We start from the raw sequence: 10,221 nt of genomic DNA on the forward strand, positions 1-10,221 counted from the left end.
ATCTCAAATATCAGGTTCATCTGACTTCATATCCAGTGCTTTTTCCTCTAAGCCTTTAGTAGCAAGGCAATAAAATTGGAGCACTCCGAGTTTTTGTTGCATGAATAAATGAATGAGGAGATAAGTTGGATCCAGATTTTTGAGAGCCTTTGGATGCCATGACAAGTTTGAACTTTGATTTATAAGCAATGAATAGACATTGAAGACTTTTGAGCAGAACGGTGACATGCACGAAGTTTTGCTTTGGGAAAAATTATCTGGCAGGGACAATAGCTCTGTAGCCCAGAGATCTGGGATCAAATCCTGCCTCTAACACTATGATCATAAACAAATAAATCTTATAAACTTCCATTTCTTTACTTGTAAAACAGAAATAATAGTATTTTTATTACTGTCTTACAGGGTTATTGTCAAGGTTTTTGTTGCTGCTGTTGAAGGTTCCTAGTGAGGAAACTCCTTCCACTGATGCAGATCTTCCTAGAACACAGGTCTGACCATGTCACCTCCCTTCCTCAATAACCTCCAGTAGCTCCCTATCATCTCCAAGATCAAATACAAAATCTTCTGTTTGGTATGCAAAGCCCTTAGCCATCTGGCCCCTTCCAACATTTTTACTCACCTTACAACATACTTCTCCCCAGGTAGTTTCCAATCTAGTGACAGTGGCCTCCTTACTGTTCTTTACACAGTCACTCCATCTCTCTACTCTGGACATTGTCATGGACTGTCCCACAGGCCTGAAATGCTGTCCTTCTATATCTCTGGCCCCTGGCTTTCTTCAAGTCTCACCTAAAGATATTAATCTGAAATTATTTCTAATTTGTCCTATACATATATATGTGTGTATACATATATGTATGTATATATATACACATGTATACATATATGTGTATGTGTGTGTGTGTGTGTGTGTGTGTACAGTTTGTATATATGTGTCCTATATCTTGTTTAGACATAGTTGTTTGCAGGTTGTCTCCATGGGACTGTGAGCTCCTTGAGAACAGGGACCATTTCTTTGTATTCCTAGCACTTAGCACAGTGGCTAGCACATAGTAGGCACTTAATAAATATTTGTTGATGGAGACTGACTACACAGCGTGTCGATAGGTGGACATTTGGCTATTCTTGTCTGCAGTGTCCAGAGATAGTCAGCCTGATGACCCTCCCACCTCCAAGGGAGGTTTAAAGGGATCTACTAACCAAGGTGATTGGAAATTGGAAGAGCTTCTAAATCTTGCCTTGGTTCGAGAATAGAAGACTGCCCAGCTAGGGAGCAATGAGGACCAGTAGACAAGTAGTTAGCAGAGAAGTACCTTCATAGGAAACAGATGTTCCTGAATGGATCGATGACAATAAAGCCTGCAATCCAGAGTTGTGAGTTATCCTGAGAACACGGATTTTCCTCCCTCATGTGATTCCTTGGCAGGTTTCTATAAATGTGTGCTCACTCTCCCCCATAGCTACTAGATATATTTGTGAAAGTGTGACATGGGTTTATGTGTGAATTGTAATATATTTATCATTCCTGCATTTCCTCTAATCTATGAGCACCTGTGTTACTATTGTATCTTTTACCTTATTGCTAAATAAATTAATATGTTTAAGATTTAAAAGTATCATCTTTGTAGTCTGGTTTCTGTAAAAGGAAATGGATTGGAAGGGAACCATGGGAAATAATGGTGAATTAGGGGAATTGAGAGGAATATATTCCCCCACAACAGGGTAATGCCCAGGATCCCAAGAGAATAAGAAGGTAACCTTGTGGTGGTGGTGTTTTTCCGGGCACCTAGAACTTGACCGTGCAAAGAAAAGATGGATTGATCAAGCCAGTCTAGAAAATGAGTAGGCATCCACATGCTGATATGAGAGGTGTAAGGCACTACTGTTATCAAAAGACCTCCTCATCCCATGTGGTGGAACTGTCTCAAAGAATTCAGTCAGACCACGTCTAATCCAAGTATATTATTGAGATTGACACCTCTTATGGAGCAGGCAAAGTTTCGAGAGGAAACAGAAACTTTAGAGAAAGCAAGATGGATTTTTATGTGATAAAGATTCAATTACATAACATAAATTATGACTATTAAAAAGGCAGAAGGGGTTTGTTAAGGGATTAGATAATAGACAGGGGTCCCAGCCATAGTGGAACTGTGCATGCAATTACCCACAATGCATACAGAAAATTCCATTTGGGGGGGTATGTGTGTATGATAATGATATTAAAATAAGCCTCTCTACATCATAAGTTCACTCTAGGTCAGTTCTTTACTATTATTGTGCAGGTGCCTACTTAGGGAAAGTCCCTTCTATTGTTTTGGGGTTCACATCCTGCTTGGGCATCCTAGTGCTGCTGCTTTCTGATCGGCTGACTATTGTGGTCCTGTCTGAGACTAGATGGATGTGGTTATGGTTGAGTGCATAGACACACCTGTTGTTTCTGTGGGAAATATGAGGGATGGGTCTGAGAGCAGTGGCTAGCTAGAGGCAGTGGCTGGGATCCCATCACATGGACAAATCTGCTGTTCTGTGAGAAATATGAGTTCATGGACACACCCATTGTTCTAGTGAGCAGTGAGGCATATGTGAAGAAGTTAGGATATTGAGTGTGGGGGGGTGGGGTTGGTAAGCGGCTAGGTAGGGGTAGTAGGCCTGCTGTTCAGTAGGGCCTATAAGGAAGTTAGAATATTAGGGCTGGGGGCAACTTTATTAGGATTCCATCACATCCACCCAAGGGTTATATATAGATATATATTAGCATCATTGTGTATAATTTAAAATACATATATTGGAGGTGCATGCATACAAGATTTTGTTTATTTTGTTTTGTTTTTTAACTGATGGTGGAGTATATGATCAAAAAAGTCTAAAGAACATTATTAACCTTAAAGACAGGAGTTGGGCAGAGTTGGGGTCAGGAACTGAGACTGAGGTAAAGGAATGTTTTTCATAGCCATCAGTCAGAAGATTTAACTTCTGGCCCTGGGGAAGTTATCTAATTATCCAGAAATTATCACTGTCAGTACCAAGAAAAGAAATATGGACAGTCATCCAAGAAATCCCCTTACTCTCATATCTGGTAACATCAAACCTCTAAAGGTTTATATTTCCTCTGTTCGTGCATATGATCCTTGACAAATGTCCTATTTCAGTGTCTAAGGGTGGCATGGAGAGGACCCTGAGTTCTTAAAGGCTGTGCCAGTGGAAGACATGGTATGGGTTCTACCAAGCTGGAAAGGCTTAGAGTATTCTGACAGGCTGTATTCCTATGGCTTAAATTCAGGGAAGCTAACCAGGTTATCCAAAGGGTGACTAATTTCTTGGCCAAATCAACTGTCCAAGACCATCAAGTAGAAAGTTTGTAATAGCAGTCACCACACAGATCTTTGAAGTGTTGACAATGAAGTGTGGGGATAGTATCTAAAAATGATGGGCTCCTAGAACTTAGGGGCAGCTAGGTGGTGTGGTGGATAGAGTGACAGGCCTGCAATCAGGAAGACTCATCTTCCTGAATTCAAATCTGGCCTCAGATACTTAATAGCTGTGTTACCCTGAGCAAGTCACTTAACCCTGTTTGCCTCAGTTTCCTTTTGTGTAAAATGAACTGGAGAAGGAAAGGCAAGTGATCTCAGTATCTTTATCAAGAAAATCCCAAAGCTAGTCACAAAGAATTGGACACGACTGAAAAATGACAAAACAACAAAAGAACTTGGGACACAAAGAATACAAGCTTGTTTAGCGTATTCCTCAGTATCATGTTTTAATTGTTAGAAAATTACAAAAGGTTGGGTAACTGTTTGAAGGTAAGATGGAGAAGTTAACCCATATTTGTTGCTCTATATATCAGGCTTCCCATTTTACTCTCTGACTCGACCTCTCAGTTACCCAACTTCTTAGTTACTCGTAGTGGTCCCAGCTGTTCACTCTTAGCCAGGTGGAAGGTCCAGATACCTCTAACCCTCAATCTCACAGTCTTTGAATGCCTCTCTCCCTCTGCTACAGATATCTCCCTTCACTTTTACTGACTGACTTGAAGTCTTATTATTTCTTTTCTTAGATTTGTTCTTCCACAGACAGGTTAGCATATCTTCTCCCAAGTGTGTTTTGCTGACTCAAACTCACACACTGGGGCTTACCCCAGTGAACCTTTCCTGGTGTTAAGTGCTGATCTTCCCCATCCTCCCTATCTATATGAATCCTACCCATCCTTCACTTGGTCATTCCAATAAACTCTTTTAGAAACTCTAATCCTGCACTGGAAGTAATCCTTTCTCTGGTAATTACTGCAACATAATACCCTTTCCCACGTGTATGGAAAACTTTCTGACAATACAGTTTCAACCTCAGGGAGGGGAAAGAGGAGTCCTTAATTTGCTCTGCCTTGAAGGAACCTTAGGGTACAAAGGAAATTTCTCAGTGTTATCCAATCCATCACCCTGCTGCTTGGTAGAACTGCACCTTAATTGGCTCATCTAGGGGAGCTATGGACCCACAGTCTATGACCCAATGTGTATCTAAGAAAGAAGAGCAGAGAGTTAGTTACACAGACCTCAGGCACCCCTCACCCCAGTAACTAAAGATTTGTAAAAGAGTCATAGCCAAGGCTGCCTTCTTCTCCTCTTGTCTATTAGCAGGCTATTAATCTCAGGTTAGCAGTATCAGGGATGCTGAGAGGAGCAGGGAGAAATCTACCCAGAGAGAATGGAAGAAAGCTATCTAGAGAAGGAAGAAAACTACCCAAAGAGGTAGCCAGGAAAGGCCTCATTCAAAGACTGAATGGTCCCTAGTCCAAAAATATCACCTCAACACCTAAGCTGAAATTTACTATTAGATATTTATTCCTTGGGCTGCAGCAATTTGTGGTAGAAAGAGCTCTAGAGTAATAGATGTAACGTTTGAATCCAGTTTCTGATACCTACTAGTGTGAGCCCAATCAGATCACTTAACTTCTCTAGAGGCTCTGGTACCTCATCTGTAACAAGATCATTCCTACAGCACCTACTATACTGTACCTTTTTGGGGAATGGCTTTAATTTATTTTCAGTGAAATATTAGGCAAGATTCTCAGCTGATAGTGTTGGTAGAGGGGGAGCCATGGAAAGTTTGAGGAGAAGGTCTGGAAAAGCCAGTCTGGTGAGTGGGATAGTGAGAGACATGATCATTAATAACCAGGGATTTGGGGAGACCCAGAGTTTCCCTTTTTCTAAAGTCCTCATTTCAAAGTTGAGTCTCTGAAGGATGTTACCGATAATGAGATTGAATTAACTCTCTCCTCGATCTTGGTCAGATCCCACCTACTTTTACAATGACGTTAATCTAAGGCCAGGAAGCCCATTGTGCTCTACTCAGGTTTGGGTGGGGATAAATTCTTTGATAACGGTACCCAGGGCTGGGCTATTTAGAAGTAAATGATTTAGTTACATCCCCGCTTCCTTAGAATAGATCCACCTCTCATTGTAATATTTATTATCTCTCCATTGTAAACCAGAGTTAATTGCCACCCTTCCAAGAGCATGTAAACTGTAAACCCACCCCGGTGAAGGGTCTTTTGGCATTTGAGAATACCACTGACCCTTTTATTAATAAAATGCTGGCATTATTAAAAAACATGATTAATTACCCCAAAATGAATTGAATTTTTAAAATGTCACATAATGAATTGGTTAGGAAGTTATAAAAGGATTCCTTTGTCAGTGTGAAGGCCCAGTTGAGATTATGTATCATAAATGTGCATGGTTTCATGATTTTCCTCTAGCTTCATTTAGTAGTAGTAGTGAATAGGCAATGCATGTTGGGAGTAATCCAACAAGGGGCTGGAGAGGGTAAGGAGAGGGGACTGGAGAGTTGAACGCTGTTCACCATGGGGTCAACAAGGGGAAGAAGACTGTAGCCAATGAAAGGGTGATGGCTTGGGAAAGAACTGAGGCATGGTGAGAACAAAGAACAGGGTTAGAAATTATAAGGCAAGGGGAAAGATGGAATTGTTATATCAAGAGCGAGTGAGACACACCACAGAGTATAAGTTTTACATGGAGAATTTATTAGCCGGTGTCCGTTCAGGGGCAATTAACAGCCCAAATCAAAACGGCCCCGGGTTCGGGTGAAGAAGTAGTATTTATACAAAAAAATCTAGGTACAGTGGTTAATTGTCTCTTGAAACTTACATATGTTATTTCTAGCAGGCTCGGCAAGCCTTTGTTACTTCACTTTTATGATCATGATACATGAAGAGGAACCTCCTGAATAGATTGTAAATATAGCATATCAGACAGCTGACAAAGTGTTAACTGAATTACAACCCAGGATCTCTGTGTCCAATTTGCCATACATCCTGCAACATGACTCATGAGATAAGAGCTAGGAACAGTCATGTAATTCAAGAGAATGTCTGGGGCTGAGCCCTTCATCCTTCAAGGCCATAGGCAGACCAAGGGATGCTCCAGCTGGTATTATAGACACAAGATAGAGACATCTCTCAGCCCCCTCAGGACACAAACAGAGATTGCAGAGCATCAGGCCCTTCCCTGGCCACACTCCCAGAACAGTCACGGGGTGGGGGGGGGGGGCGCCAAGGACATCCGCTGAACGCCAAATGGCAGGAACTAAGTCTGTTTTTCTTATGCAAACTGGGGTTTTTTAGTTAGGGGCTGGGGCAGGGTTTTTTTTAGCAATAGCTGGCTGCTCAGGTATCACAGGCACATGGTAAGAACTTAAGAATTTGGAGAAGGAAATGGCAAACCACTCCAGTATCTTTGCCAAGAAAACCCCAGATAGAGTCACAGAGTCAAAACGATTGAAACCACTCAACAACAACAACATGAACTTAACAAGTACTTTTAAATTTATTTACTCATTCATTCAAGGGTATAACCATCCCTGTGTATAGCTGAGGTGGAGAAAAGAATAGGTCATAAGAAGTTGTTAAAAAAAAACTGTGCAGTTAAGGTATTTAAGTGAGTATCAATACGTATGTCAAAGTCTAAGCATTTACTTATCTTTTATATGCAGATGACTGCCAAGTCTATATAGTCAGCTTTCTCTCTCTTGAACTTCAGACCCACACTGGCTACAGGACCTTTCTGACCAGATGTCCTGTTACCAAATCTAAACCAGAACTTACCATTTCCTTAAATCTACCACTCCTGCAGACTTCTTTATCTCAGTTGAGGGTATCACCATCCTCCCAATCATCCCATTCTGAAACACTGAAGTTATCCTCAACTCTTTTCTCTACCTCACCACTCCCTTCTCACCCTTCCAACAACTTCCAAGTTGTATTGAGTCTAGCTCCACTGTTGAGGGAGAAAAAAACCAGGGATTCAGGAATCTCAAAACTAAAGTTCCCAGGACTGGAGTTCCTGGTTGAGGGGGAGTGTCCCTCAAGGACACAAGTACTGGAGAGGGTTGGGGCCATCTGGAATGAATTCATGATCTCAAGCATTCTTTAAGTCAAGGTGGCAAAGATTTATTACGCTTTACAGTGGGCAAGAGTTTTTAGGGAACCTACAATTTTAGAGGGGTGCAGGGAGAGCTTTTATAAGAGATTTAGGGGTGAAACATGTCAACTAGGTGTTTTGGGTGGGATTAGGGAGTGGTTAAGGGGTGGTCAGTTCTTAAAGGAACATGCACTTTTTGTATCTACTGCTCAAGCGTATTACCGAGAGTTCACTGGGAAATAGCCCAAAGTAGGGCTAGGAGGAGGTATGGTTTAACTTTAGTTAACTATCAGTCAGGGTTGACTGGGAATATCTAAGTGGCTTTCATCAAATGTCTTGTTAGACAAAATAAATGTAAGAAAGTATACATTTGACTATATCTAGGATACATATCAGTAAGGTCAGTAAGTAATAAATATGGTCATGACTCAGTGCAGAGTCAATTATCAGTACACAGGGAGTAGATAGGCATAGCTGCCTCCAATATCAGGAAGAGATATAAGTATTTTGCTAGGGCATGCTGCCGGGTTTTGCTAGAGAGAAACTGCTAGGGCCAATGCTTTGAAGCTAGGGAGAGATGTGATTTTTAGAACTGGATGTGGTTTTGGAATTGGGGTTAAGGCACAGGCACCCAAGCAGAGGCTATTAAAATTAGGGTTCAAGCACAAGCATCCAAGCACTCCATCACCACCAAGTCTCCTCCATCAGTCACCTCTTGGCTTGAACAACCATCACCTTTGTTCAGACCCATCCCCTCTCCTAAGAATCTCTTAAATGGTCTCCTTGCTTCCAGTTTCTTTTTCCTCCAAGCAACCTGCAAGCAACATATTCTTCCTATAAAGCCAACAGGTCTGACCAAGTCATTTCCCTACTTAAAAAACTTCAGCAGTTCCTTACTTAATATTTAATTAATTAATCTTCTAGAGTAAAATATAAACTCTTCAATCAGGCATTAAAGTTCATGCATAACCTGGCTCCAGTCTCCTGTTCCAGCCTGATTACACATAATTTCCCTTAACTAGCTCTACATTCTAGCCCAACTGGACTATCAGCTTAACTTTACACACCATCTGCTCCTTCTAATCTTTTACACTAACCATTCCCCATATTTAAAATTTTTAATCCCTTCTCAGTCCTGCCTTTCATAATTCTAACTTATTTTTTTTGAGGGTTCAGATCATTCCTTCCTCAGTGAAGGCTTTCCCAACCTTATAGGTTGAGTTCTTTCCTCACTCAGATTACTTTGTATTTACTTATCTGGATACATGTATGCCTGTAGTTGAATGTGAGCTCCCTGAGGGTAGGGACTGTTGCTATTGGTTTTGTTTTGTCTTTTTGTATCTTTAGTGCCAGCACAATGGTTTAGACATTATTGGCACTTAATAAATGTTTGTTGAGTTAAATTTCATTTCCATTAAATCCCAATATCCTGACATCTCCATGAGGTTCAAGGGTGACATGTTGCCACCAAGTGACTTACACCCAAACCTATTAAGAGCAAATGCCTGAATGGCTTAGATCAGGGGTGGGGAACCTGTGGCTCCCAGGCTACATGTGTTCCTCTAGGTCCTCAAGTGAAGCCCTTTGACTGAATCCAAATTTCATAGGACAAATCCCCTTAATAAAAAGATTTGTTCTCTAAAGCTCGGACTCAGTCAAAGGGCCAAATTTGAGGACCTAAAGGGTCACATTGTGGCCTCGAGGCCGCAGGTTCCCCACCCTGGGCTTAGGTGCTATGGTAGCAAGAGCACACCCAGGTTGGCTTTTTTTTGTTTGTTTTGGTTGGGATCTGTGTTTTTATTGGCATAGAGACTTCTCTAATGATGTGTATGGCAATCCTCTTTTATAACTCAGTATTGGAGTGCTGCTTGGGGCATTGGGAAGTTAAACAATTTGCCCAGGGTTACACAGCTGACAGGCAGGATCCAAATGCTGGCTTTCTTGTCTTCGGGACCAGTATATTAGCCACCATGCCCCAGTGTCTTTAGAAAAAGGGAAGTTTTAGTAATCTTTTTCTTTCTTTTTTTAACATTTAATTTTTATTTTATTTTTTAATTACATGTAAACAAAAATTTTTAACACTCTTTTAAAATTTTTTTGAGTTCTATATTCTCTCCCTCCCCCTTTTTTGAGAAAACAAGCAATTTGATATAGATTATACGCATGCAGTCATGTAAAACATTTCCATATTAGTCATTTTGCAAAAGAAACACAGTCCAAAAAAAACCCCCAACAAACCCACAAACAACCTAAGGAAAAAAAAGTTTAAAAAAAAGTACGCTTTAATCTGCACTCAGACTCCAGCCAGTTTTTTCTTTGGATAATTTTTTTCATTTTTTTTTTTTCATTTTCATGGAGCATTTTTCATCATAAGTCCTTTGGAGTTATCTTGGATCTTTGTATTGCTGAGAACAGCTAAGTCATTCCCAGTTGATCATCATACAATATTGTTGTTATTGTGTACGGTCTCCTGGCTCTGCTCACTTCGCTTTGCATCAGTTCATGTAAGTCTTCCCAGGTTTCTATGAAAGGCTTCTGCTAATCATTTCTTAAAACCAAATAGTACCCCATCACAATCATATACCACACCTTGTTCAGCCATTCCCCAACTAATGGGCATCCCCTCAAATTTCCAATTCTTTGCTACGGCAAAAAAGAGCTGCTATAAATATTTCTGTACATATAGATCGTCTTCCTTTTTCTTTGCTCTCTTTAGTAGTGTTATTGCCGGGTCAAAGGGTGTGCACAGTTTTATAGCCATAATTCTGTTGTAGATACTGCTATCTCT

The sequence above is a fragment of the Trichosurus vulpecula genome, chromosome 5, assembly GCF_011100635.1.
Source record: "Trichosurus vulpecula isolate mTriVul1 chromosome 5, mTriVul1.pri, whole genome shotgun sequence".
Classification (NCBI taxonomy): Eukaryota; Metazoa; Chordata; class Mammalia; order Diprotodontia; family Phalangeridae; genus Trichosurus; species Trichosurus vulpecula.